We start from the raw sequence: 26,727 nt of genomic DNA on the forward strand, positions 1-26,727 counted from the left end.
GATACCTGCAATCACTGTACTTGGGAGGCGGAGGCAGGAGAGTTCGAGATCATCCTAACTATAGGACAAGTCTGAGGTCAGCCAGAGCTAAGCCAGACCTGCCTGGAGAAGAGAGGAGAGGGAAAGGAAGGGAGAAAGAAGTAAGAGAAGACGGTTCCTTTTACAAGAATAAAATCCTTTTGAAGGGGATCTGTGAATTAAAGACTATGTAGGATTGTGGCTATAAATTAAAGCCTTAAAAATAAACAGGAAGAGACATGAAGTAGCCAAGTATGATGGAACAGGCGAGATTTCCCAGTACTGGGGATGCTCAGGCAGGAAGATTGCAAGTTCAGGGCTAGTCTGGATTACACAGGAAACCCTATCTCAGAAAAGAAAAATAAAATAAAAAATAAAAAAAGACACCTCACATTCACAGGTTATAAACCTTAATATTGCAAGCTGTCAACACTATGCCAAGTCACCAACGCAGTCGATGTACTTACTACAAATAAACCGGAAAAGAGAAAGAAACCCATGGAGCCCTTCACTCGTACGGAGCTACAAGGGGACCCAAGAATTCCAAGCCCTGCTGAAGAATAAACGCCACAGTGTAACCTCACAACAAAGCAATTATAAAGAAAGTAAGAGAGAGAGAGAGAGAGAGAGAGAGAGAGAGAGAGAGAGAGAGAGAGGGAAAGAACTGTGTCTGTCATCAGTATGGGATAGGGGCTAGCATCCAGAACATGCAAGGAATCCCACAACTCAACAACCGAGAGACAAATGATCCAACTAAAAAAAGAAAACAAAGCAGGCAAGAACTTGAGTAGACGCCTCCAAAGAAAATACACAAATGGCCAATACTCACACAGGAAAAAAAAAATCATCAGCTGTGTAGACATTCGACTCAGAGAACCAGTATCGATAGTCCCAACGGAAGTTATGATGGTTTTAGAGAATAATGAGATGGAAGGATGTGAGGAGATGGGACCCCCCCCCCCTGTACGAGTGAGAATAAAGCAGTTTAGCCGCTATGGAAAGCACTTTTGTTAGCTCCTCAAAACAAGTCAACAGAATTCCTATATGACAAAGTTATGCTTCTAGATACACGGCCCAGCGATGCATGCCCTTGAACACCCAAAGTGGTAACAGTCAAACAGAAAAAAGAAAAGCTAGCAGATTAATGGGTACCCATTCATACACAATGGTATATGTGTGCCACATACAGTGGAGCATCATTCAGTCCCACACACAGCTGATACATACTGTTACGACCTAAGCGGTGGATGCCATAAAGTCACATCATGTGGCGGATCTCACATGGGAGGTTTATTGGGGAAGGGATATTACAGAGGCTTCCCCTGGGTGAGGGTGGAGGGGAGAAGAGAGTGGGAGGGATGCAGAGCAGGCACTGGGGAGGATGCGTGACTTGTGGCGACAGTGGGGATGAGTTGCATCTTAGCAGCTGGTGATGATGTATCCTGCTGTTGCTGGTCCCCGGTGGCAGTCACAGGAGACGCCTGATTGCTAGCACACACTACAATGTGCCCGAACTCTTTGCAAATACACCAAGCGAAAGAAGCAAGACACGAAAGATCACACTAACATTCAATAGCTTGTATGTGAAATGCACAGAAACTGAGGCAGATTTATGAGCGTCAGACGCTAGGGAGGCAGGGACTATCCAAGCTCCGCTTCTGCACTCAAGGCATTCTTTTGTGATGGTGAAAAGCTTTGAAAACACAGATGGCAGTTGCACATGACTTATTTTTTGTGCCGTGAAATTTTTATCTTATTAAAAATAAAGTTTGAGAAATAGCACATTGGTTAAGAACACATCATTGGCGCTGGAGAAGTGGCTCAACTATTAAGAATGTTTGCTGCTCTTCCAAAAGACCCGAGTTTGGCTCCCAGCACCCATGTGGCAGCTCACAACCACACATAAATTGGGATTCAATGCCCTCTTTATGGCCTGCCTGCGCAGGCCTGCGCACGTGTCAGACACAAAGACAAAATAAAATAAAATAAAACATACATAAATAAAATATCATTTTACTAAATCACCAATTCTCTGCTGACGCTTTAGCATGGAAAAGCTCCACTTTGGAACAGTGAGACAGGGGACAGTGGGAGCAGCTTACAGGAGGGTCTCTCTGCATCTAGCTGCCAATCTGAGCAATACCCTGAGCGGGGAGGAAACACACTTGAGTCGGGAGTCTTATCTAGTCCTGGGTTCCAAGCAGCAGGGATACACGCCTGGGAAGTAAGTGAGGTCGCAGTCCGGGCAGAGAGGCCGTGTTCACGCTGGTCTCATTCATGTCTGTCCAAACCCGATCCACACACAACACGTGCAAACAAAGAGGCTCCGTGTCCTCCCTCCCTTCTGGTAAGAAACTCAAGCGAAGCTTCCACTTCCAAAGTCCAAGCCCTGGACCCTGGGTAGATCGGGGTGCAGTGGTTTGCTAGAAGAGCCTTTGGGTACACCTTCCCCGCATTATGACCCCCGCCCCTTCGCCAGGTTCTAGAGTAAACCGTTCCCCTGTCCTCTGGGTTAACTAACTCGTCACATGAGCCCTCTCAGGCAGCAGACCAGGAAGGGCAGGAGGATGAGGGTGCAGTTTATTCCTAGGGTTCTTGTTCTCTTGGTTGGGGTGAGCCTGGATCTCCTGCCTCTAGTCTCCCCAGCAGAGATGAATGTGGGGGACACATTTTCTAAGAGGTCCGGTAAATTAATTCCTAGTTAATCATTTGCGGATAGGTACCAACTATTAAAACTTGCACACGTTTCTTTGGGTCATTTTAATGTGGTTATTGTGGGAGGGGAGAAGTGGGGGAGGGGAGGAATGGGGGAGGGGAAGAGTGGGGGAGGGGAGGAGGGGGGAGGGGAGGAGGGGGAGGAGGAAACTCAACTTAGGGCCATTTTTTCCCCCAAAGCATCTTAAAATCTCACAGCTCCTTTGATGGACACGGTCAGTATCAATGAGGGGGCTCGATCAAGTGGATCTCATGATGTGGTAGAGGAAGGTTGATTAGAACAAAATCTGACCTGCCCAGATTTTTACGTTCATTAAAAATTCCTAATGCTGAAGGTTGTAACGGAAAGGAGCCATGAGCGGTGTGGTCACTTCTTCCGCTTCTGGCCTCTGTGTCCCTTGCGGTTTCTAGCAGCGCCATATTGGATCCGACGTTCCCTGGGTCTGTGGTCCCTGACAGCCACGGCGAAGGGGGACCCTGGGATGAATTTCTCCTTTTTCGGTTAAAAACAAGCAGCAATTACTGGCTACGATCACTGTACACCTTGGATCTGGTTTTCTGCAGCTTTCCAGTCAGGCACCAAAGGATGCTCTGACCCATTGCTTTAACAGATACAAAGGATGAGAGTGGGATCTGTGAAAGAGAAACTCAACGCTTGAGCTATTATATTAGCTACAGATGTAAATACATTAGCAGCATGAAAAATTACTAATGCTATTTTTAAGCATTCTAGAAACCTCACCCAATATTGTTGACCGTTTTAGGATGTCTGTGGTCATGGATCTATGTTCAGAAAGTGAAAAAGCAAACCCCCGGGCTCTCGCCCTCATTCCATCTTTTCTTAAAATACCCCACAAAATATAAAGAATCTGAGCTAATTAACAATTCAGCAGTACCTTGGGCTCACTTTAATCCTAGGCACACTGCCTCGCATTTAGAGATGAAAATTCCATGTTAAGGCGGAGGATTTAGAGACACACACAAAGTCAAAAAAAGGAATCATAAGTCCTGCATTTTTAATCATCCATCCTTCTGGTCGATGATTTACCCCATAATTCCCACCAGAAAAATGAAGAAAGTTTTGAGGAACGAGTTATTCTCAATGTAAATCTCCTAGCAGCCTCTGTCAATCATGCTAGCCCTTTCCCCCTAGTTAGCCTTTTTCCACTTTCTGCCTGAAAACTACACTACTATTTAATTGCTTGGTGACTTCCCATTTTATTAAGAGCTAAAACGCGGAGATGAGGCCATAGCCGTAAATTGTCCCCTTAAGCAATGAAACTTGCCTCTCCAGTGTGATGTGGTGGGCACTGCGGAAAACCCCTACGAGTGCAATTCTGCCTAAGCCCACAGCCCCCATCCCTTACAGCCAGCCAGACCTACACTTTTCAGGGCTGAGCACCATCGATCAGAGCCAGGCTAGTCGCGGCATGCTCTCTAGAGCCAGTGTGAAGGGCACAGCCAAGGGAGTCAACTTTGTCCACCACTGTCACCCACTCCAAATTTATCTTCTGTTCTCATGGGGCGATAAAAGCAAAAGAAAGGGCAAGGGTGTAGTCGCTGCTTGGAGCATCATACTACGTGTGTAAGACACTGGGTTCCATCTCCCAGTACCAAATGGAGGTGGGCAGAGGGGATCTCTAAGAAGCATAGCTACGAAAAGTTGTACAATGCGACTGCACCCCATCTGCCATCCTGTTTCTCAGGAAATCAAACTATTTTGTCATAATCCAGTGAAAAGCTGCAGCTAAATTTTCAGCCTCGTGAACTCAGAAGAATTCACTTCTCTCTTGTTCATTCACCGCCCAAATCTCCATTCCTCCCCTCCGCAGTGAGACAGAAATCACGATCAGATTATGCCACATCCTGGAATGTGCCAGAGCGTCTGGCCTCTGGAGACTGCTTCCAGTGAGTCGCAGAGACCAAGTGGGGTCTGGTGTTTCAAAGCCTGGGAAAGCATCCGTTGGTGACTTCTCTAGGAGGCTGGCAGCCAAGAAACAAAGGCAGCAAGTGTTATTAAAGCCACCCATTGATGTGGACAAGAAAGTAGATTTCTGATGCAAGTGCATAGATGGGAGGGAAGGAGGGAAGGAAGGAAGGAGGGAGGGAGGAAGGGAGTCAGTCTGGTAGGGCACACAAGAACCTCCCAGGGTCACTATAGAGGGAGATCAGAAGGTAAGATACACGTGTGTATTTTCTTTTTTAAAGACATTTTTAGGTTTTTATTAGTTTATGCATACATGTGTTTACCTGCATATGTATATGCATGACAAAAGAGGGAATCCAATTCCCCAAGACCTGAGTTATAGACAGCTGTGAGCCATCATGTGGGTGCTGGGAATTGAACCCGGCTCCTTTGCATGAGCAACCACTCTATATGGTTTCCACATATTTTTTGAGTATGTGAATGTGCATTACTTTTGCCATTAATTTAAAACAGTTAAAATATGGAAGAGAATAATGACCAGTATTTTCTAAACTACCAAGTCCTAGTAATCAGTACAGTAATCAATTTTGTCCTTCACCTAGAGGCAAGACTGGCTTAGGTAAAGGACTTTAGATACCAAAATGCTGATGTTTCCTAGTTCCAATGACTTCTAAGGAAGTAGACAAGACTTTCCTAAAACAAAATTGCCTATAATACCTAGCAGGCTAAAAGCAGTGGATGTTGCGTTCCTGGTACCAGTCCCCAAGACATCACCACTTCCCTTTCTCCTTCTTAGAAGCAGGGCCCTGAGGGATGATGACCCCGGGATCATCTTTCCTGGCACCTGGCCAGCGTACTCACCAGGAATTTGGCTCAAATCTAGGAACAGCTTCTGCATTTACTTTTCATACAGAGGACACACACACACACACACACAGAGAGAGAGAGAGAGAGAGAGAGAGAGAGAGAGAGAGAGAGAGAGAGAGAGAGAACAAAAGAAACAAAATTACTACAAGTCCCCAAGGACATATAATTTGAGTTGGTGGCTGTTCAAAGAACTGTACTTGGATGCCCATTTAGGGGAAAAAATGCCTATCTCAAATAATATTTCAAGCTAAAGTTCAAGTGGCTGTATTTAAAGTGTCAAAATCATAAGGCAACAATAAGAAAATGTACGTAAATTTCCATGTAGTGTAGTGGCTGAGATATTGCTCCGGTTCGTGTCTTCTAAATACAGTGAAGTATTAGACACCTGTTATACATACAGTCCCTTCCCCACAAGAGTTACATGGGGGGGGGGGGAGTGAATAAAAAAAAAATACACACTGGTAAGTGTACAAAAGGAAAAAAGACAAGACCATGAAGTAAGAGAATTTTGCAGCCAGAAGTGGTGGTGAATGCCTTTAATCCCAGCACTTGGGAAGCAGAGGCAAGCAGATCTGGTGAGTTCGAGGCCAGTCTGGTCTACAAAGTGAGTCTAGGACAGCCAAGGCTACACAGAGAAACTCTGCCTCGAACACACACCCCCCCCCCCCCCGACAGGGGGCGGGGCGCAAATTTGGTAGGGAATGACCCATCGTGGTTAAACAGGGGACTTTCTCAGGGGAAATCTAAGCTGGAGGCTGCAAGATGAAGAAGATGGGAGCACTTCTGTGCTGGGGGCAGATTTCCAAGAGCAACTGACCCACTTCATCCTAACAACTCTTAGGTATGCACTGTTGTGAAGATGGGTCCAAAGCCATAAGCCAGAAGTTCGTAAAATAGCTAGTTGAAAGTAATGAGCAAGAAGCTAAGGGATCTTCAAACACCAGGATGTACAGTCCTCATTCTGGAATTGCCTCTCAGAGCACTTGGCTGCTAGGGGGCTGTGTGTGTGTGTGTGTGTGTGTGTGTGCGTGTGTGTGTGTGTGTGCGTGTGTGTGTGCGCGTGCATGTGCGTGTGTAATATAAACATCCCAGCCAAGTGAACAGCGCCCATAGAGAGGTTAGCATGTTCCCTGTACGAAGGCAGCCAAGCACTGGAACACAGTGTTCGAGGATGACAAGAGGTCGGGATGGAGAGCAGGCACAGCCAGATCGTGCCCCATCTTGCAGGCCATGATAAAGAGCATGTCAGCGTGGGCTCAGGCAGCAGGTGTGCCGAGCGGGACCACACCTGAGAGAATTACAAGACGACAGTGTAAAGGCTGCAGCATTCTTGCTTCCCAATGACTCTATGCAGAAACAATGAAGGAAAATAAATACTCAACTGTCTAAAATGTTCATACATAGTCAAAAGTACTAAGCATGACTCAAGGCCAAAAAAATGACTAATACTTCTATAGTAAGACACATTAGATGAAAAACATTCTGGTAGGATCCAGAGGGTCCTAGAAACCTACAAGTGGAACATTATGACAGGCAGATCTGGGCCCAGGGGTTCTGCTCAAACTATGGCACCAGCCGAGGACAATATGCGCAGTAAACATTGAACCCCTACCCAGATCTAGCCACTGAACAGGAAGAGTGGGGACTGACTTTCATATGAATTCTGGTGCCTCATATTTGACTACATCCCCTTGATGGGGAGGCCTGGTGGCACTCAGGGGAAGGATAGCAGGCTACCAAGAAGAGACCCTATGATACAGGGTCCTCCTCAGTCACAGTCATAGGGGAGGGGAATAGGGTGAAAGTGGGAGGGAGGGAGGAATGGGAGGATAGAAGGGATGGGATAACAATTGAGATGTAATATGAATGAACTAATAAATAATTTAATTTTAAAAAAGAAAGAAAAAACATTCTGGTAAAGTAGAAACAAAAAATAACCATTTCTCTAGAGCAAAGAGCGAAGACCATGAATAGAAAAATCTACAAAATATGCATGCATCTGAAACAGTTCATATGTTCATAAGGCTCCATGCCCTTTGTCTTGTTACTGCTTTATCTGCATGAATTTCTTGGGAGGGGAAGCATGCACTCTGTATGGTGCATGTGTGGAGGTCCCAACTTGCAGGAGATGGGGTTCTACATGTGGGTCCTGGCAGCAGATGCCACCTGATGAGCCATATCAGTCCCCCAGTGTGGACACCACCACAATGCACATGTGAATTAGCGTCAGAGGATATCTCCTTCCACCATATAGGCCTCAGGGACAGAGCTCAGGTCATGAGGCTTGGCAGTGGTTCCTCTATACACGGAGCCATCTCGCCTGCCCCCTTATTCTGTTTTAAATGCATTTTTCTCCCTGGTTAAGACAGATGTGGCAAGAGAGACCTCTTACATAGTGTCAGAAGGGCTATAAACTGGCTTAGCCTTTCAGGTAACACAGAGTGAAAAAGGCCTCTTTCTTGATTTTATAGTAAGGGAAAACTTAGATTGGCCCCAAGCATACAGTTAGAAGGACGGATTTTAACAAACACATCCAGAGAGACCTGTTGAGTACAGTACATTTCTAAAATCAACTCCTCAATCACCCTAGACAACTACAAAGTAGTGACTTACTGGTGTGGAGGAAATTTTACACTTTGTCAACTGATAAAAAGCAGGGGGATTTTTGCATTAAACTCCGATTTAGCACTTCCAGTGTAACTCTGGGAGCCCAGTGATCTGACAGAGGTATGACCACGTGGCTTTCTTTGTGGCCCTGGAGATGGAACCCAGGACCTGGAGAATGCTTGGCAAGCACACTGCTACTGAGCACCCTACCCAGCATTGACGATACATTTATGCTAGGTCGCTTTCCTTTGTTCTACTTTTTCTCCATTCGATACACATTATTGGTAATAACAAACAAGGCTGTACTTCTGAAATGACTACAATTTTGAGGCCAGCCTGAGCTACAGTTCTTACACACAAGCAAATGCGCAAAACCAAAGATAAATCTTTAAGGGAAAACAAAAAAGTAAATAAATCAACCAACCTGAAATGTTATACGATTACAGGAGTTATCAACCCATGAGTAGCAAACCTGCCGGGGGTGACATATTACAATTCGTAACAGTAGCAAAGTTACAGCTATGAAGTAGCAATGGAATGATTTTACGGTTGGGGGGTCACCATGAGGAACTGTTTTTTATTAAAGAATACAGCGCTAGGAAGGTTGAGAGCCGTGGTCTATTAAAACTGTCTTGGAGAGGGGGTTCAGTGTAGGCTAGGGATAAACTACAACAATGGGAGGAAGGATTCTGGAGGCATCTGCTGAGGCCAACATCATTTCAGCGGTCAGGAAAGCACCGTGGACCACAGCCCTGAGTGAGCAAAGGCTTTTCAACGCAAACCCTGGACCACTCTCTCTCAGTTTCTTCATCAGTCAGGGGTCCATGTGTCTACCTGAGCAGCTGTCAAAACTGCCGCTGACTCCAGCAAACCAGGAGCGCAGCCTGACAGCCACTTGCCAGAAACAGTGTCACAGTAGTGGGGGTCTTTTCACTCCACGGGAAACTGAGGAACTCCACTTTCCTGACCTGGCATCTACGCAGACTGAGCGTGAGAAGCATCCGCATCCCTCTCCTTGGGCTTCAGAGGAGCACGCTCAAGGGGAGCTTCAGGGACACACTGCCTGGTGTAGCCTCCTGCAGAGCAGAACCCCCTGACTGTTTAAATGTTTCCCTTCCTCTGACTTAAAACCCACACCTGCCTCTCCTGATCGGCATTGACATTTACTTCTTCCTTCTTGAGAAGCCCTGGCATCAAGTGTGACAGTGCAGCTCCGAAACCCCAGCTAAGGGGCATTAAGTCCGGGGGATCCCCATCTGGGCTTTGCCTGGGCTACAGGGAGATTTAAGTTCCTCACAGTGCTCCCTTTTCACCCCAGAGCTCCCGAGTCTATGTGTGCCTGGCTTTGAGAAAAGACACGTTCTGTCTCAATGACGCATTTGGAGTCGGGGAAATGACTCAACTGGCAAAGTGTGCTCCGTGCAAGCCCAAGGACCTGAGTTTGTGTCCCCCGTCACTCACATAAAAAGCTACAGGGGTGGCACATGCTTTGATTCCAGCCGCGTGTGATCTCTGCGGTTCACTGGCCCGCTAGCCTAGCTTAATTGGGAAGCCCCAGATCAGTGAAAGACCGTGTCTCAAAAACAGGATAGATGGGCCCTGAGGTTGACAGCTGGCCTTTATATGCAAGAGTACACCTGCGCACATGCATCTGAACACACACACACACACACACACACACACACACACACACACATCCCTTTATTTTTTAAAAGAATGAATTTTTATAGTTCCCAACATATAATGACAAATGATTGAGATGGCATACGCCAATCCCCTATGTGAGCATTACCCTATGTATCTATAGGTACCACAAGTCTACACCAAACTGCATAAATACATAATTGTGCATCAATTTTTTAAAGTGGGACATGGAGACTGAGGTGTTTTGAATAAGAGTGGCCCCTATAGGCTCATATAGGCATAGCTTTATTGGAGTAGGTGTGGCCTTGATGGAGGAACGGTGTCACTGGGGGTGGTCTCTGAGGTTTCAAAAGCTCATGCCAGGCCCAGACCCCTATGGATTAGGGTAGTTTTCAGTTGTTGCCCCAGCACCTGGCTGCATGTCGCCATGTTCCCCGCCATGTTGATAATGGCCTGACCCCTCTGAAACTGTGTGCAAGCCCACAATGAAATGCTATGAACTGCCTTGGCCGTGGTGTTTCTTTACAGCAATGGAACGAGGATGCAGCTCAATTGGTAGAGCACTTTTGTCCCCTGCAGGAAGCCCTGGGTTTGATTCTCAGCATTACATAAACTGATGTGATGACATGTAACAGTATTCCTGGCACTCAGGAGGTGAAGCTAGGAGGGTCAGAAGTCAAAAGCTGGTTGGAAGGATGGCTCAGAAGGCAAGGGCACTTTCTGAGCAAGCCTGGCAACCTGAATACACTCTATAGAGCCCATGTTAAAATGGAGGGAGAGGGCCAACTCTACAAAGTTCTCTGATTCTCTGACAACCACACATGTGCTAAGGCATAGTCACCCCTACACACGCATAATGCACAATACAGATGCCTGTGGACACATGCACGAATGCACTTACATACACACTCATATGTACACGTGCACACACAGAGCCCTCATACTATTAACACTAACAACTATATGTTTTAAAGCTCAGGGTCCTCCTTGGCTACATAGGGACTTTGAGAGCTGGGATACAAGAGATCCTGACTCAAACAACAAAGAAGGAAATCTTCTTCCTTTAAGCTTCATTCAACCCTTTGGGAACTGAGGTCCTTGCCTCAATTTCCCCATTTATGTGCACGTGTTGTCTGCACAGTTCCCAACTCTGCTGCCCTCTCCTGGGGAGCATCGGCTTTTGCTCTTCCTTTCCCAGGATGTCTCCAGCCCTGGCTCTCCCCACCTGCCACTGGAGAATAAGGATTAAGGACACAAAGACAGAGAAGTCTAGAGTACACACCAGCTCTGTCACTGGCCGTTCCATGACCTGCAGTGAGCAAAACACTTAATCCTGCTCTCCTGTAAAACCAGGTTAAGAACAGCTGCTCCACCTCCCTCACAGGTATGCATCGAGGATCAAACGAGTGTTCCCAAGTGTGTGTGTGTGTGTGTGTGTGTGTGTGTGTGTGTGTGTGTGTGTGTGCGTGTGTGTGTGTGTCCCCAAAAGCCTGGTTATCCCTGTTTCTTTCTACTCTGCCATTATACTTGCACTCTGCATCAACTGAGGCAGAGATGGTTATGTGTGCAGCTCAGCTCAGCTCATCACAGCGACTGCTAACAGTATGACACTGTCAGTAGTTTAGTTTCTACTGTGAATTAATTACTAATTTGGTAACAATCATATTTCATTCAAAACAATAACAGCCATATATATTATATATTATATATAATATATAAAATTATATGAGTATATACTTCTAGAAGACTAGCAGACAGCAATTACTGAGCACATACCAAGTCAGGCACCATCCTCAAGTGTTCTACAAGGGAGGTCTTACTGTTACGTATTTACATTGGGCTGATGGGGAAACTGAGGCAGACTAGCCTCCCTAAACCCAGGCATCTTACTCTAGAGCCTACACCTTATGCACTGTCCTGCCAACGCCATTAGTAACGACACAAAGAGAGAGGGAAGAGGTGATGGTCTCTAGAATACTGTGTGTGGAAAAGGATTCACACACAAGAACCTTTGGCATCTCTAAAGACAGACAATGCCGTTCAGGTTGCAATCTCCAGGTGTGGCTGGGCATCATCGGTTACACTTCTATGCTGAACCCAAGGAGCTCTACTGGCGAAGCGTTCTGAAAACCAACCGGAAGAGTGTCCCATCAGCCCCAGAAAGGCCATGGCAGCAATTCACCCTCCAGAAATGATCACACCCGCATACGACAAACACTCCAGTAATGAAGCTTCTAAAATTACAGGAAGGAAAGTGATGTGTATATCCAAGATAAAGATAGGGTAGAGAGGCTGAGCATTACACAGTCGGGTGAAGTGGTCTGGAAAAAAGGAATTAATTAGCATGTTGCTGAAGTGTGTGGGGCAGCCTGTTGGTAGAGCTTATTATCCCACTAGCCCAGGTTTACAAGGTTTACAGCACGCACTGGCCCCAGAGTCTAAATGTTCTCAGATGCAAATGGTGACAAAAATGCTGATCAGAGCATCGTTAAGAAGTAAGGAACCAGCTGGGCGTGGTGGCGCACGCCTTTAATCCCAGCACTCGGGAGGCAGAGGCAGGCGGATCACTGTGAGTTCGAGGCCATCCTCCAGGCCTCGAGGCCAGGGCTACACAGAGAGACCTTGTCTCTGAAAACAAAAACAGAACAAAACAAAAACAAAAAACAAACAAACAAAAAAAACGAAGTAAGGAACCAGGCCGGGCACGCCTTTAATCCCAGCAGTCGGGAGGCAAAGACAGGTGGATTGCTGTGAGTTCTAGGACAATTTGGTCTACAAAGTGAGTCCAGGACAGCCAAGGCTACACAGAGAAATCCTGTCTCGAAAAACAAACAAACGAACAAAAGAAGTAAGGAACCATCGGGACAGAAAGATGGCTCGGCAGACAAACGCGCGTGTTGCGCAAACCCGATTAGCTGAGGTCAATCCCCACAATTCACATTGGAAGGAGATAGCCTAGCCCTCAAAGGTGTCCTCTGACCTTTGCATGCACACACATGCACAAACAATAATAAAGGGAAAAAAAAGAATAACCGTTAAAGGAACAAATAAGTTAATGCCTACAAAGGGGATGGTGTGGAACCTGGCACAGGGCAAGAATATGGTGAGTGTCAGTCATCTCTAAAGCAATCTAGTAAATGAACCACACACACTACATAAACTAGGAAAATAACTCAGTGAAATGCTAACATCTCTGAAAGAGGGACAATATTTTTCTTTTAAATTCCCTGTATTTTTACTTTTGGCATTTGAAATGAACCAGCAATATACTACTTAAGCATTTTCATTTCTTTCAAGTAGCCTTAATAATATTCCTCTTGATCTAATAAATTCTTTTCGGTATACTCCAGCCTATGCATACTGTGTTTATGGAAATGGAGTATTTTATTGATTTAATCTCAGGAGTAATACATTTCACCTCCATTCCTCAGCGTCAAACAGCCTGCTCATATTTCATCCTATAAAAATATTTTCTGCACTCATATACATTTTCAGATTAAGAGCATTCTGAGTGGAATATTAGAACATAAAAACCTGTGGAAGGGGCTGGATTAATGTCTGCGAAAAAGTAAAGTTATAGGAGACAAACATGACAACTTTGTGACGGCTGAAAGATAAAAAGTATAACCTTACCTTAATCACGTAAGGTCAGAGGTTACCGCAATAAACATTTCAACTCCACAGATAACTTCGAAGGCGGACGTAACTCAGTAGCTGGGCCGTCCATCCAGTAAGGCGACAATCATCCTGAAAGAGAAAGGATCTCACTGAGGGAGGTGTGGCTGGAGCAATCTCCTTTCTGTTTAGACTGACAGCTAGGGGAGTCGATCATCAGGGTCAACTATGCATTTCAGAAATCAAACCTCAACCTGCTGGGGGCGGGAGCAGAATAAAGAACTGAGGAACTACAAAAACCAGTCTCTCTGCTCTAGGTAAAAGCTGGCCGCCACACTCCTACAGTGAGTTACCCTCACTCTTTCAAAGGAGGAGGCTTGGTCCCTCACTGCCTTTCATCCTTAGTTGCTACCGTTCTGTTGGTGTATTTGCTAAGATATGCATAGGTCTGCCCGTGCATGCCACCAATGTTTACATCGTTTCCTGTCACTTTACATGCAGACCGCTCCACCATCGACGCTCTAAGTGGCAGTTCCCTGGGATAAAAACCTGGAGGCTGTCACTCACCCGCACTCTCCACCACTCCTAATCCCACTAGCCATCTACCATCTTCCCTTGAGCTTCTTTTTCACTGCCTGATACTAAACCCCTGGGCACGTCGCATGTGTCTGTGACTTCTTCCCAACCTGTGGTCTGGACTCTTCCTGGAGACTGTCACCTGCCAGCTCTCTTGCATAGAACTGCTGTTCTCTTCCTATGACCTGTACAACCTTGAACAGATAGGCCACGCTTGGTTTTCTTCACTACACAACCAAGAAATGATGCCAGCAGGCAAACGGTGGCGCACACCTTTAATCCCAGCACTCAGGAGGCAGAGGCAGGGGGATCTCTGTGAGTTTGAAGCCAGCCTGGTCTATAGAGTGAGTTCCAGGACAGCCAGGACTACCTACAAAGAAAACCTGTCTCAAAAAACAAAAAACAAAACAAACAAGCCCCCCCAACACACACACACACACACAAAAACCAGATGCCAGCTTTCACACCTCATTCCTCTATGAAATCAGAGGTCCCCTGCGTATGGATCGTGACCCCCACCACTCTGCAGAATATATCCAGATTGTGTCTGCTCTGTCCAAAACCTCAGCTTTGCTGTGACTAACAAGTGAACACGCTTCCTGGAGGCTGTTTGTTATGTGAAATGTCTTGTGTCTCACAGAGCCCACCACAGGTAGTCAATAACACTAGCCAGTCCTATCCCATCAACCATAAGGCTCTCTGACCTTGAAATGTCTAAACCCAAGTCCTCTTTTACTCATATCCTTAGTGTTAAAGAGTTTGTCTTCTCCAAATATATACTCCTCTGCTGACTCTCAGTTCTCCCATGATCTACCATCACACTGACTATGTGCCACCAGTTTCCAATTTCTTCTATTCTCATGAAACCAGTCAGACCAGGTAAAACCACACTCTTCCTACGTAATTATCACGTCCTCTTGTGAGATACAGGCTTAGGTCCCCAGCCCCAGCAATGCTCACTGTCCACACGCTTTAACCCTCAAGCACCCCCTAACATTACTGTCCAATGTGTCATTATGTATCAAGTATAACTGTCCAACTGGAACGAGACTATTCACATTAAGTTTTCCACTTCAGTGTAGATGGCATTAGAGTTTTTAGAAGTCAGTTCTCTTCTGAATTAGCTTGGCCAGTACTCTTTGAGGTCAACAGGCCTTTACTAAAAGTTTCGATTACTAAAAGTATTTTGAAAGTTTTTACCAACAAAGAAATAATAAATACTTGAGGAGGTCTATTTACCTGGATTTGAACCATTCACAATATATGTGTATTTTGAAATATATTGCTTCCCAACTGTGTATAATTTTTGTGTGTCAGGTTCAATCACCAATGGGAACCAGGCACATTTAACCTACTAGGTCACACAGGCTCCAGGATACCTGTGACTATGTATTGTCCACCACATTTGTAGAAGACATCAATAGACAATGTCAAAAGGCTGGGTACCACTTATAGAGCACTCAGCCTAAGGATCTGCTTATGGAGCCAGGAGATGAGTTTTAAGTATGTCCAGCACCTTTCAAATGGCAACTCATAACCAAGCTCTCAGCAGTACCAACAATAACCTGCCATGGGAAAAGATAATGGAGAAAGAACTAAAGGAAGATCTTAAGGAGGGATAAATACAAGATACCGTGAAGTGTCAAGGGATGTCGGAAGAGTACCTGATGGAGGAGAAATGGAGCCACTACAAAGATGAGAGAACCCCTCCAACAGCAGAGGCATGCAAGCACAAACAGCTGAGCAAGATGCAACTGGAAGCTCACAGGAAGCCTCCGCCTTGGGAAACAGGAAGCAGCAGGTGGCTCCCAGGTGCAATTTCAATATGGCTGACACAGGATACATGTGGCTGGGGACTGAGGAGAAAGCAAGAAGGCAAATGGAAACAGTAGACCTGCCTGTCAAGAACTCTAAGGTTGACTGCTGGTCACTTTCAAAGAGTCTGCCTGATCTAACATTAACAGTCTGATCTAAACACCTGAATTATTTAGTTCCATTCTGGTCTCTGTGTGAGAAACCCCAAGACCTTCTTTGGCCGAACAGTTTCAGAGGGTGGAGCAGGTAGGTTCACCTCATGGTGGGTCAGGAAACAGAGAGAGCTAGCAGTCCTCCAGGCAGCTCTCAGCTCCAGAAGTTTCCACCAGCTCTCAAAGTATCACCAGCAACCAGAGACACTTCAGTTGCCAGCTGTCACTGCTCCTGTCCTTGTCTTCCTGCCCTGCTCCCACTCAGTCTGACCACGGACAAGAGTGGCTTGCAAACGCTGCTCTGCCAACACCACCCTGCTTGCCTGGTTTTGTCTCCCTAAGAAATCTTTTTTTAAAAAATATTTTATTAATTTATTCATATTACCTCTCAAATGTTATCCCATCCCTTGTATCCTCCCATTCCTCCCTCCCTCCCGCTTTCCCCTTACTCCCTTCCCCTATGACTGTGACTGAGGGGGACCTCTTCCCCCTGTGTATGCTCATAGGGTATCAAGTCTCTTCTTGGTAGTCTTCTATCCTTCCTCTGAGTGCCACCGGGCCTCCCCATCAAGGGGATGTCCCTGAGAAATCTTACAGAACCATTTAACATGTTACACTGTAAACCCTGGAGAGCTGATGCCCAATCTAGTGCTTTGGGAACACGGTGGTTACTCACAGATAAAAGGAGACCGACGTGACAAGTTAATAGAACCATGTTGCATAATCTATATAGTTAATGCTCAATATTTTAAGAGTAATATGTTTCCTTTCAAAATAGTGTTTGTTCTCAAACTATAGGTTTAGAGAATTCGAGAGTTAAAACTTTTTTTGTTTGTTTTGTTTTTCCAGACAGGGTTTCTGTGTAGTCCTAGATGTCCTGGACTTTTCTGTAGGCCAGGCTGGCCTCGAACTCACTTTGATCCACCTGCCGCTGCCTCCCAAGAGCTAAGATTAAAGGCATGTGCCACCACGCCCACCCGGCAATGAGAGTTAAAGCTTTTAAGTGCTGTTAACATCTTGTTGAACCTCCTCCCACTTTGGTACATATGCAGGATCATTTATAAACATAATACACAAACAGGAATTATTCATAACTGGCTTTTCCCACTGATTCTAATGAAAGCATCGTGTCATTTAATAGTTTTTTTTAACACCTTTATTTTAATGACTTCCTGAGATTTCATCTTAAAATCCCTTTGACTCACTGAAATACTTTCTAAGCTTTGATTGTAAAACAATGCTGAGATGGATACCTTTTTACACACTGTTAAGTTATTTTTCTGGAAAAGGGGGCAGGGCAGTCATAGGAAACTTACGGAGCTGATAATGTGGAAAGCTGCCTGTAAGAATGTCCGATCTCGCAGCGCATGGCGACGTCACTCTTCCGCACCCCTCTAACACTGTGATAGTTTGTTTTAATATTCTACAGACACTTTGAACTCAGTGTGCATTAGAAGTTAAACATATTTTACCATTTTATACTTCTTGTTCATGCCCTTTGTTATTTTTCTACCTGAGTGTCCCCCATATTAATTTATACAATCTCATTAGATCAATCCACTTGGTACTTTGTACACTGACTGGGAACTTCTGGTTACCAAAAGCAAAATCTGCTGAAGCCTCTGAGGCTTAGGAAGGATCCTGGTGTGGGTCTCAAGAGTCTTTAACATAGAAAGACACAAGCATGTGACCTTTGTCTTGCTGGTAGTTTCCCTAGTATGTTTTTTCCAAAGAAGGAGCATCTCTCTTGGCCTATTTCAAAGATCACAGAAAATCAGGGTAGATAAGCTGATGAGTCAATGTTATCTTTACAAAAACAAACGAACAAGCAAGATCACCCCTACTAACTCAGCAACAGGCGCCTTATTATTCCAACCCTTTATGAGGCTGTTAGATGGCACTATCATTCCTCTTTTACAGTCAAACACACGACAGAGTGACAGGGACTTATGTTTACATACAAGCCACGAAGGGTTGGGACAATGGCTGGCTAAGTGGCTGCTAGGCAAGCATGAGGACCCGGGCTCAGATCCCCAGCACCTATGTAAAGTCAGGACATGACAGGGCGCACGTGCACATACCAAGTCATGTACTGATGCTCAAGACTCTTCTCCGCTGTGCTTTTGCTTTCTGGGCCGTAACCCCGGAGGCCAAGCCTACTCTTTTCACCAGCTTCACACAGCTCCTAGCTCCATCCGTTCTGCAGATCATCTCTACTAAACTCACTTTATGCTTCTTGATTCTTAAGGGTCATTCTGGTTTTTTTTTTTTTAAGTTAAGTATTTTTGGCTGGGAGTCAAGGCTACTCTATCAGCCACTCAAAGGCAAATGCTTTCCTTTTCTTCCAAAGGTCCTTGAGCAGCTTATCCGTTAGTGACGTCTGTAGTAACAGTGCACACCCGAACCCTTCTTTTGTCAAAGGTGAAGCACACTACGCTCTATAAATATTTTATGCACAGCCTGTGCTGCAACCCTAGATACCAAGGGCTTCACAGAACTCTCTGGCAAACACTGTTTCTATCAACGCCAGGTTCAGGCTTTGCCATCCTATACGTGTCCTCCCGGCTCAGTCCTAATTATCTACCCCAAATGTACATTTTATTTTCTATTTTGCTAGCTGTGCTGTGGGCAAGGAAAAATCTGAAATTAGGACAAAAGGAGGCAGCTGATGATTAAACTACACTGCAGCTCTTGGCTGAGGCCTGAGGCTCAGCTGCGTGACCCTGGAAGACAGGTTTTTATCAAAGAATATTAGTGGTGCCAAGTGACTCATTGCACGAAAGGGAAAACACGTACTTTGATTAATTTGTTGAAGATTGGAAGACAGAGCTAGAACTCTGAAGGCTAATTTGTGCCACAGAAAAGTTTCCAAATTGGCTTCGGAAATGTCAATCAAATGTCTCAAGTTCCCCTGCCACCTGATAGCAGGTAGAGGCCCATGAATCTCAGGAGCCATGAGCAAGTGCTACAGGCACCCTCTCGGTGTGAATGTAGCCACAGAAGCTGTAGAAACCTATGGTGAGGTGACCAGAGGAAACACAGCCTATAGTCCACCTGGCAGCTCATCACTTAAGGGCAGGAAACATGCTCAGTGTTTTTCTCTCTTAACTCCCAATTACATATGGCTCTGGCTTCCCAGTTTCAGAGAGGCTACGACAGGTTTGCCATCACCCACGGAAAGAAGAATGGGAGCCCCAAGAGAAAGCCCAGATGCTGAAGGTATATTCAAGTGGCCAAGCATGACCTCAAACATGCTCCAAAAGTGGCAGGGACCAGGGTCAACACAGGACCCAAAGGGGTCATGACATTGTGGCATGCAATCAGGTCTGGAAGCTTGACAGGACCCCAGGAGGGAGGTGTGGGAGGAGTCTCAGGAACAGCCAAGGTGAACCTTGTAACCCCAAGAAAGATGCTTAGGTGACTATTAAGTCACTTTAGGAAAAAAATGCAACAGTCCCTGTGCCTCTAGCTTGTAAACTAAGACTCATCTCCAATTCAAATCATTTATTGACTAAACAAACCAGTAAAGAGGGAAGGGATGCAGTACATATAGTCTGTATTTTCTTAGTCCTGTGTCATTGGCTTTCAACATTCTCAATAAAGGAGGCTTTTAAAGCAGACACCGTGAGAAGGCTTTGACCGTGAAGCCGTTCACTAAAAACCTCGTCTCACTTGTCATCGCCGCCATGTAAAACGTCTGAACTAACAGAGACAGGTATCGCTGAAAGCATCAGGTGCTGACAGCCATGGAGCCGGCCTCAGAACAGAGAAACTAGAAAGTGAACCAACCGCAGTTTCTCTGACTCAGCAACAGCCTAGAGCCCAAGGGCACTCCCCTAGAGTGGGGTCAGTGGATAAATCCACCGTGCATGCTAAGGGTATGTGCAGGGAGAATGCCTCTGTCCTTTCATGCCATCAGTGGCCTCCTTGGGGTTTTCTGATGAGGCCACAGTGTCAAAAAAGGGCCATCTTCACACTATGATGAGCAGATCTGGGCCATCTGCTCGATCTATGGCACCAACCAAGGACAATATGTGCTGTCATCATCAAACCCCTACCCAGATCTAGCCAAGGGACAGGACATTCTCCACAGTTAAGTGGAGACTGGGGACTGACTTTCACATGAACCCTGGTGCCCCATATTTGGCCATGTCCCCTTGATGGGGAGGCCTGATGGCACTCGAGGAAGGATAGCAGACTGACAAGAAGAAACTTGATACCCTAGCATCATATTCAAGGGGAGGAGGTCCCCCTCAGTCACAGTCATAGGGAAGGGGAATGGGGTGAAAGCGGGAGGGAGGGAGAGAGGAATGGGAGGATGCACGGGGTGTGATAGCAATTGAGATGTAATATGAATGATTTTATTTTTCAATTAAAAAAACAGTAAGTAGATAGCTATAGCCATTTACTATAGCCACACAAGTAAGCTTCATAATGTATCTAGTTTTATCTAGGTCTAGAAATCTAATAAATATTTATAAATACATTAATTAGCATTCATTGTAATGTTCATTAAATGATATAGAAAAAAAAGTGCCATCTTCCCAACTCCTAACATTCTCCCTGGGCCCTGGTTTCATTTCTATTGCTGAAATAGCCTGACAAAAAGTAATATAGGGAGCAAAAGGCTTTTATACAGAGCCGATCTGCAGAAAGCTGAGCATGGAGCTGAGAGAAGTAGGGACAACAGATGCTCTCTGAGGCTCCTGGGCTCTTAGGAGGATTTCAGGACCCTGATAAACTCGTTCCTAAGTTGGTTTTGTTCCTTACAGCGAAAGATTCCCAGGGAAGCCATCCCTTCTGTGTGCTGCGTTTGAGGGTGTGCTGTCAGCCCTAAAACAGAGCGGAGTGGTGGCGGATGATGGGGAGAGACGCATGGTAGAGCAGAGCCTGCACCTGGGAGGGAACCCAGAGGCTGCTAGACATCCCCTCCCTCCAAGCACAGGTGTCTCCCCTCTCAGAGGTCACTCATCACCAACTCTCTGAAGCTGGCGACTGAAAACCCCAGTACACATTTCTGAGCCTGGTTTGTGGTCAAGTCCTGTTTTCAACTATATACATTTTTTAAAAATCCAGACGTCTGACTTCTCCACTAGACGGCTGACTAGCAGCTGCCACCGTAAGACCTAGTTAAGGAGAAGAGCGAATGTAAGAAAGATAGCTGAAGGGCTGGAGAGATGGCTCAGCGGTTAAGGGCACTGTCTGCTCTTCCAGAGGTCCTCTGAGCCATCTCTCCAGCCCCAACAGTCTCAATCTTAAAAGCACAGGAAAGAATAACTTTCATGAGAAAAACAGACGAGCAGAGAAAAGCTAGGAAGGAATCCATCATACCCAACACAGTTGAGCAGTAATCCCCTGATAATAATGGGACAGAAAGAACGAGAAATCGAGCCAACCAGAAAAACACAAAAACTATAAGACTTTTTAAACATCTTTCAAAGAAAAGCCTTAAATCACCAATTAAAGGACAGAGACCAACTGAATTAAAAACCAAGATCCAGGGCTGGAGAGATGGCTCAGAGGTTAAGAGCACTGGCTGTTCTTCCAAAGGTCATGAGTTCAATTCCCAGCAACCACATGGTGGCTCACAACCATCTGTAATGAGATCTGGTACTCTCTTCCAGCCTGCTGGCTCACATGCAGGCAAAATACAGTATAAATAATAAATAAATCTTTTAAAAAAGATCCAATTATCTGTGGTCTCCAAGAAACACACCTCCCTAGCAAGCTAGAGACAGAGGGAAAGGGCAGAAGCCAATCTACAAAGCAAACCGAAACCATTCAGGTATCTGATGAAGTAGGTTGCACACCAAAATTAGGAGATTTTTAAGAGGCCACTACGTATCAATAAGTGGAAAAATTCATTGAAAAGAAACAACAATTGTAAACATGCTGAACATTGAGGCTTCCGATTTCATACTAATAGCCATACAAATCAATTCAGTCCTGATATAATAATAGTCCATCTTTAGATACCATGTTGAAACTAAAAATCAACAAAGATACTTCAGAGTTAAGTCACACCACTGGCCAAAAGGACTGAAACAAGGTTATCTACAGAACATCACAAATACCAAATAATAAAACACATTCTTCTCTGAAGCCCATGGGACCACCTCTAAAACAGGCGACACTCTAGGCTACAAGAAAGTCTTAACAAATACAAAAGAATCCAAATAATTCCTGTATCTTATCAGACCAGAGAATAAACTTAAAAACAAGCCAACAGCAACAGAAACTTCAAAAACTACACAAATGCAAATACTAGGAGGCACATGACTACCGCGTGACAATTAATTTTTTTTAATGTTATGCTTAAAATCAACATTTCTCAAATACTGGCATGCTTCGAAATCACCCATGGAATTCATCAAATCTGATTGTTCCCACTGCGCCTCAGTAGGCCACCGGATTGAAGAGGTTTGGGGTGGAGCCTGTGAGCTGAGTTCCTAAGGAGTCACCAGGTAATGCAGCTTGGAGTCCAGAGAGTGCACTGAGCGCCGGAAATGCCAGCTCTCCACCAGACGATGCACAGTCGGTGCTGTCTAGAGATTCCTTCAAACACTGCAAACCAAAGCACTTGCTACCAGGCAGGCAAGGGATATTAATGGCTTACAAGATAAGGTCCCTAGGTCTAAAATAAAATCAGCTTGAAAAGCTCCAAGCTTATCTCAAGCTTCCTGTATCTCTGAGGCCAAGCCAGCACGCACAGCCTCTGAGTGAAACACTGTCGCTCCCTGTGACCCTCAGCAAAGAGGCCAGCGGACACCAGAGGCATGACCTGAGAGTAGCAGAGAGCTCCGTGAAATGCCACAGTGCACTGGACGCAGGGCACTAAGCACAGCTGAGTGGAGGCCACTCAGCTGGCTTTTCTTAACTCCATGGCTTCCCTCTGCATCTCCTAAGGCTGCCTTTGTGGTCCTAGTAAGGCTGTCTATGGCAGTCCTCAACAAGGCTGCATCCATTGCTGTTGCCATGGAGAACCTGTAGGATCACCACTGCTAGGCCTGGACACTAAACCTGATGCAGTGATTTAAAAAAAAAGGGGGGGGGGAGGGGTGCACCTAGCCTATTGCTCCCAAACTCTATCCTATCAGAAGTATACAGAGAAGTAGTTTTTGTTTTGTTTTGTTTTGTTTTAAAGCTATTGTTTGGCTCATACCTCTCGAGCAGTGATTCTCAACCTATGGGTCTCGACCTTTAAGGGGGGGGGGGGGTAGGATGTCAAATAGCACATATCTGGCATAATAGATATAGACAATTTGTAACAGTAGCAAAAATATAGCTATGGAATAATTTTATGGGAGGGGAAGTGTCACCATAACATGAGGACCTGTATTAAAGGGTCACAGCATTAGGAAGGCACAGTGTGCTTTCCCTGTGTCTAAAAGGCATCTGAGAGCACCAACTGGCTAAAAACCTCTCTAATGATGTGTATAATCTGGTCCAGAGGCCACACCCGAGACACCAGAGAACCACATTAAGCTTTAGGCCACTGTCAACTGCCTGTTACCTAAGCACCAGCTCCCTTAGTGACCTTAAACATACCTACTATATGATGATGGACCTACTATGTGATGGACCTATTATTTGATTGATGGACCTACTATGTGATGGACCTCAGGATGCACCGTACAGACTTCATGCTCTATTTTTCCACCTGAAAATGGACACTTCTTATAAGTTTCCCATTACATAATTTAAAATATGGTACATAGGACAGAGGTGGCGCACACCTTTGATCCCAATACTCAGGAAGTAGACTGGTCTACAGAGTGAGTTCCAGGACAGCCAGAGCTCCACAGAGGAGCCTTGTCTTGGGAGGGGAAAAAAACGTTTCTTCATAACAGAAACTGCTTCCTCTCTTAGAATATCTTTCCTTGTTTAATTGAAATAAGTAATGACACTAAAACAAGGATCCAGAGCTCCTCATCGGGAAAACAACACACAGGAGAAAGATGTTGGAGCGATCCTACTCTTTTTTTTTTTTTTAAGCTAAAGCTTCCTCAAAAAAAAAAAAAAAATTAAGAAGAATAAAAAGAAACTATATTTCAGTGTCTTCATTTTCCCTCATGAAAAACAAGTTCTGGAGCAGGCATGGTGGCACATGCCTTTAATCCCAGCACTCAGGATGCAGAGACAGGTAGATCTCTATGAGTTTGAGGCTATCCTGGTCTACAAAGCCAGTCCAGGGCAACCAAGGCTACACAGAGAAATCATGCCCCTCCCAAAAAAAATAATTAATAAATCAAGCAAACAAATAAAATAATAATAATGATAATGATAATAATAAATAAAGCAAACAAAACCTAAGGTTTCTCCCATGTTGCTCGTTTTTAATCAAACCAGGGGGAAAAGGGGAAGGTGAGGCCAGGGGCCCTGCAGCTCGGCCCACAGGGCCTGCAGTACTGACCAACACAGAACCTCAGAAGAGCTTAGACAAAGTCTTTCAGCAGATACCTGTCTGTCCGTACCCACACCTGTGTCCACCCTCAGGCTTTTAGTACTTACGGAAGGTCACAAGTGTCTAGATTCTGCTTTTCCCAAGAGAGGAAGGGTATGAGGTGAGCCTTTGTAGCCAGAGAGCAAAGGCCATGTGATGGGCATGACATATGTGTGGTTTTTATGGGATAAGGCTCCTTCCACCATGAAAGACAAAATCCAGGGTGTCCTGGAAGCACTGGGCTGTGGTAGATGGGCCAGCCCACTAATCCCCTGCCTGGCTCCTCCAAACTTTCTGCCCTCAGCCTCTAATTAAAGTGAGCTGCAGTTACAAAAACAAGAGTGCATTGTTCCTGTAAGTCAAACCATTGTAACAGCAACCCTTTCACAACTGTGCACGTCAGTCACTCTTTTTAAGAGTGTATGTATGTGTGTGTGCAACACATACATGCCTGGTGCTCATGGAAGGAAGAAGACAGCGTCAGACTCTCCGGAACTGGAGTTACGCATGGTTGTGAGCTGAGAACAGAGGCCAGGTCCACAACAAGAGCAGATGCTCTTAACCCCTGAGCCATCTCTCCAGCCACATCCAGCCACTTTTGCTACGGTGAAATACTTTCTCCATCACTCCACTCCAGGTTTGGAACACAAATATTAATCACTGGGGTCGGGGAGGGCTTTAAACATTTTTATTCTCCTAGGCGCTCACAGCCACTGCTGCTTCCAGTTTAAAGAAGAAAAGCCTGATGCTAAGTTGTACTTATTAAATGTGGAAACTGGTCAAGCATCAACTTTATTATTCCAGGTCCTCCACACTGATAAAGTATCATCTTAAATATTAATTTAGTGCACACGGATATGTTGCTTGCATGTATGTCTGTGTACTGTGTACATGCAGTGCCCCTGGAGGCCAGAAGAGGGCATCAGAACCCCAGAGACTAGAGTTACAAAAGGATGTGAACCGCAAGGTGGGTGCTGGGAATTGCTGAGCCATCTCTCCAGCCCCTTGTCACACTTATCCGTTATTCTGCTGTGAAGACTGACTGCTCTGTGGTGGTGGTAGTAACCCAGGAGGCACGCTAATTACCACAGCTTCAGAGCCACACCTTCCTGAACCCCAACAGCCAGGCTCTCTTCCTCTCCAGGCAGTAACTAAAATGCACACAAGCGCAGCATGCTAGGAGAAAGGGGGACCTCCTCTTAAAAATCAGGCTCCCCTAGATTAGCACAGACACTTACTATAAGGTTTGAAGAGACTGCCAAGAATGCAAAAGCAAGTCCTGCCAAGAACAGTCCCTCCACCCGACCTCTCCATCCTAGTCCAATAGGAGACTGTCTCTCTGGAATTGTTGACTATAAAACTGAAAAACACAAAGCAAGTCTGCCAGAAATAGCTTTGTCTCCAGGTACTGATGCAATGAACACATTGACATTGTAAGCTTTTCGGCTAAAATGTACATGCCTTAAAAGCACATGAACATATAGTTTAGTCACTATTGCACACACACAAGCCTGAGATGAATTAGTGGAAGGAAAACATCAACTTCTTGGTTCCAACTTGTTTTAAACTGAACTATTTACTCCTCTGGGTGTGGCCGCACACATCTGTAATCTGCAAAGGCAGACAGCCACGTTTGGGGCCAGCCTAGCCCACATAGGTGATGAGCTGTCTCAAAAACAACATCAGCCAAAAAAAAACAACAACAACAGAAACAGGCATCTCCTCAAGAATGCCTGCCCACAGGTGCCCCTACCCTGACCCACAGGAAACCTGGGCAGAATGGACTAAACTTAAGACTTGATTTACAAAACATGAGACACGTTTACCAAATACCTAAGCATTACCCTATACGCCAATATTTCTCTATGGACAATTTATCTACTGCCTTTGAATAAAATGTGCTGTTTTTCATTTTTCTAATAAGCTAAGGACACTGTTTACTCTGTGTGTTTATGATTTTTCAGTTGAGACCCTGTACGCCAATTGATTCCTGGTATTCATACAAAAAAAAGTTGAGCTGGAGCTAAAGCACAGGCTTAGAGGTTCAGACCACTTCCCCTCACCCACAAAGTGGCTCACAACCATCCCTAACTCTAGTTCTAACGGATACGCCACCCTCTTCTCACCTCAGAACACCATACGTATACTTGGTACACACACACACACACACACACACACACACACACACACACACACACATTGATGCAAGCAAAACACTCATACACATAAAATTTCAAAGCAAAATTAGACAAGTACCTGACTGTAACTTATGTGAGATTATAGCTGCCTAGAACCAAACAGGAGGCCGTGGTCATTATTGTCTTTTTTGTTTTAGTGTATTTCTTTTT

At 45.3% G+C, this 26,727-nt stretch overlaps 1 protein-coding gene across 5 annotated transcripts in view; it reads right to left on the reverse strand.

Annotated features, from left to right (window-relative positions):
• Positions 1 to 26,727, reverse strand: part of KANK1 (KN motif and ankyrin repeat domains 1) — a 197,664-nt gene that overhangs the window by 114,151 nt on the left and 56,786 nt on the right. For 4 of the 5 annotated variants that reach the window (XM_084771719.1, XM_084771722.1, XM_084771718.1 and 1 more), the window contains exon 2: positions 13,412 to 13,525. The exons of the other annotated variant lie outside the window; for it this stretch is intronic. The gene's annotated coding sequence lies outside the window, so the exon portion shown is untranslated. The remainder of the gene's footprint in view (positions 1 to 13,411; positions 13,526 to 26,727) is intronic. 5 annotated transcript variants of the gene reach the window in all.

Source organism: Acomys minous, assembly GCF_964271855.1.
Source record: "Acomys minous genome assembly, chromosome: 2".
Taxonomy (NCBI): domain Eukaryota; kingdom Metazoa; phylum Chordata; class Mammalia; order Rodentia; family Muridae; genus Acomys; species Acomys minous.